Source organism: Oratosquilla oratoria, chromosome 44, assembly GCF_046742065.1.
Source record: "Oratosquilla oratoria isolate Oo_2021 chromosome 44, ASM4674206v1, whole genome shotgun sequence".
Classification (NCBI taxonomy): domain Eukaryota; kingdom Metazoa; phylum Arthropoda; class Malacostraca; order Stomatopoda; family Squillidae; genus Oratosquilla; species Oratosquilla oratoria.
Genome location: NC_134820.1, coordinates 11,425,010 through 11,429,030, shown reverse-complemented (window position 1 = coordinate 11,429,030; position 4,021 = coordinate 11,425,010).

Sequence of the window (4,021 nt, the reverse complement as noted above, 5' to 3'; positions counted from 1 at the left end):
GAGGGACAGTCGTAGTATACAAGTGTCATCATTTCTCTATGAACAGAGTTTTCCTCTATCATAGACAAAATGATGTGTGGCTCTGGTCCGTAGGGGTGCCCCATATAGACCCTAAAGTATCAACTGCATGCTACTTTGCCACAATAACATGCAGCACCTAAACCATAATAATTGGCATCCACACCAAGAATTAAAGGTAATTGAGGATTATACTGAACAAGTACATACATGCTTACATATATGAGCAAGTATATATATGCTTACATAGAAAAGGAGGGTCTGGACATTGTTTTTGATGTTAAGAAACTTCTTTTGTACCTTGGACAGGACATCCAGAACAGGACAAAAATAAAGAAACAAAGAAAGTGAATGGGTTAGCTAATTAGATTTTATAAGAGAATCATTTGCAAATTTCATATACAAGGTAGTAGATGTAAATATGATCACCCAAAGGCATGCCCTATATTGATCAATCATGGCCTTAACAAAGAGAGAGGTTGTAATAGGGAGAAAGTGTGAACACTACCACCCCAAATTGTGTTATGAGTCTTTGAAGGAGGGAATGTGTAGTAAGGAAAAGTGCACCTACACCCCTTAAAAGGACTGTAAAAACAGATGTAGCACATAGGGAAAACTGAAGGGAAGCAGAAAAGAGAGCAGAGGAGGATAAAAGGTCTAACAACATAGATGACCAATCAAAAACATTTAGAAAGCACCCAAAAGAAATCTACACCCTCCAAGCCCAAATGGTACAAATTCGACAAATAATGCAGAATCAAAACAGAGTAGCACCCCAGCAGCCAGTGGCATTGGCACAACCACGAGTGCATCAAACAATGAATGCAGTGCCCCAACCTATCCAGTGGCACCACCCACACCAACAGCACAGAGAAGAATGACCAAAAGGATACATGGACTCGGAAATTTGCCTTACGAAGAGAGGCTTAGGCACCTAAACTTACACTCTATGGAAAGATGCAGAGTGCAGGGTGATCTAATAGAAGTGTTCAAGTGGATCAAAGGCTATAACAAGGGTGATGCAATCAAGGCCATCATAATAAAACAACAGGACAGGACTTGCAGTAATGGGTATAAACTGGACAAATTTAGATTTAAGAAGGAAATAGGCAAGAATTGGTTTACTAATAGGGTGGTCGATGAATGGAATAGACTTAGTAACCATGTAGTAAGCGCTGAAACTATCAGTTGTTTTAAAAAACGATTAGACAACTTTATGAATGGGGATGACAGGTGGTGATGGATACAGAGCTGCCTAGTGTAGGCCTTATGGTCTCTTGCAGTCTCCTTTATTCTTATGTTCTAGTTGGTAACATAAGTCCACCAAGCTCAGTGTTACAGAAAATGCTTGAGCAATATACATACATATTGCACATACCAAGGCTTTTTCCCTCTTACAAGGGAGGTAGCCAAAAAGAAAAAGGCATAAAACCATTCCCACCCATTTCACCCCTAAATACACTCCACCCTCCCTCTTATCTTAGCACCTCCTGGATGACAGGTCATCCCTGCACCTTGTCCACTGCCCTGGGTCAGAGGCAGTGTCACGAGACACAGCACATCCACAGCAAGGCCGCTTCATTAAATCGGTGACCCCCCCTCTCCATCCCCCCATGCAGAAAAGGAGAAGACAGGGAGAAATCCCTTCGGGCTGCGTCAAATCTGTGAAATATACAGGGTCTATACCCCACAAAGAACCTGACAAAAGTGAAGTACCTAGGGGAACTATCTAAAGAAAATGATTATCTATTCCCAAGTCAAACAGAATCCTACTTAAGTAAAGAGATAATAGATTAGGAACTAAAGATTGAAAATTACACCCTGTACCACACAGAGAGAAGAGACATAACTCATGGTAGTGTTGTGCTTTATTTCTAGGATGATGTATTTACCTAGTTGTATTTTACGGGAAGAGAGCTATGCTCGTAGTGACCCGCTTTTGTATCTTTCCACATCCAGTTTTTTCTTAAAGTCATGTATAGTTTTAGCACTCACTGTTTCCTCATTCAGTTTGTTCCAGATATCTATCACTCTGTGTGGAAAGCTATTCTTTTTCAGATCTCTTCTGTAACTATCCTTTTTAAGTTTCTTTTTGTATCCTCTTGTTTTCCTCTTATCCCACTTTAGTAAGTCATCTCTATCAAGGACTTCCATCCCTTTCATAATTCTGTAGATGGTTAGCAGGTCTCCTCTTTCTCTTCTTTGTTCAAGGGTTGGTAATTCGAGTTTGTCCAATCTTTGTTTGTATGTCGGCATGATTATCTCGGCGTAATTATCAGTAACGACCTCAAATCATCCAAGCAGTATATTTCAGCCTCTGAGAAAGCAAATAAGATTCTGGGACTGATTGCGCGATCTTTTGATTTCAAAAGTCCATCACTCATTAACAAGCTATATAAATCGTTAGTTCGTCCACATTTGGAATATGCTGTTTCCGTATGGTCACCGAATCTAATTAAAGACATTGACAGACTGGAAAAACCACAACGGCGAGCCACAAAACTGATTCCAAATATAAAAAATAAATCATACAAAAATCGACTAAAACACATGAATCTGTTTTTCCTAAAAAAGCGTAGACTCAGAGGTGACTTGATACAGGTCTTTAAGATTTTAAAGGGAATTGACAACATCAAAAGTGACAAAATTTTCACATTGAATGAGAATCAGACAAAAAACAATGGTCTCAAACTGTCCGGAAATAGATTCAATTTGGAAGTAGGTAGAAACAACTTTGCCAACCGTGTAGTTAATGAATGGAATAAACTTCCTGCACAGGTAGTGCAATGTAGTTCAGTTCGAAGCTTTAAGAATCATTTAGATAAATACCTAAGTAAGATGCTGTAATGATTATAATTTATCTTATATTATTTGCTTTTGTTTTGTTATCATTTGTCTGTCTGATTTTCATTTATTATTAGTTATATGTCAATTTATTACTATTTACTATTTACCTGTTTGTTTATTATTTAACTATACCTATGCATTTATTTATGTATTTTATTTGTTATTTACATTATTATAGTTTTTATTTATTATTTTATTATTAATATGATTTTTTTTTTCGCATCCGACCTAGATATGGATCAAAAGGTCTCCTGTCGGCATGCTCCACCTTTGTAATCCTTTATGTCAATTTGGAGAGTGTTGGTGCCATCTTTGTCATTGCTCTTTGAATTCTTTCTAATTTCTTTATGATCCTTTTTAGTACTAGGAGTCCATAGTGTTGCAGCGTACTCCAATTTTGGTCTCATTAATGTAACTAACATTTTCTTTACCATTTCTTAAGTGGTTGAATACTGTGTTCAAACTTGAATGGTACAAACAAACGGATCATTAAGGTCCCAAAAGTGAACATAATAGTAATGACAGTTTATCAACCACCTTACATTGACCAAAGATATCTGAAAGCAGAAGAAAATGGGACAAAAATTATTATGCTTAGAGATTTTAATCTGCTATTAATCAGTTGGCCCTCTAGGCATATAAATGGAGGAACAATCAGTGACCAAGCCCAAGCCCATGAACTACGTGGACTAGCTGATAATAACCATTTAGAGCAGGTCATTAGGGAATCAACACAAATGAACCATGTATTACATACATACATACCAAAGGCTTTTTTCCCCTTACACGGGGGGGTAGCCAAAAAGAAAAAGGCATAGAAATCACTCCCACCCATTTCATTTCCCAAATATTCCACTCCCCTCCACCCTCCCCCCTCCCTCCCATCTTGGCACCTCCCGGATGACGGGTCATTCCTACATCCTGTCCACTGCCCTGGGTCAGAAGCAGTGTCGCAAGACACAGCACATCCACAGCAAGGCCACTTCATAAATCTGGCAACCCCCCCTATCCGTCCCCTCATGCAGGAAAGGAGAAGACGGGGAGAAATCCCTTCGGGCTGCATCAAATTTTTTCTCATACATACTTCCATGTACATACTGTACTTCCATGTATTAGACCTTATTTTTACCAATGACTGTAAACTAATCTATAGAGT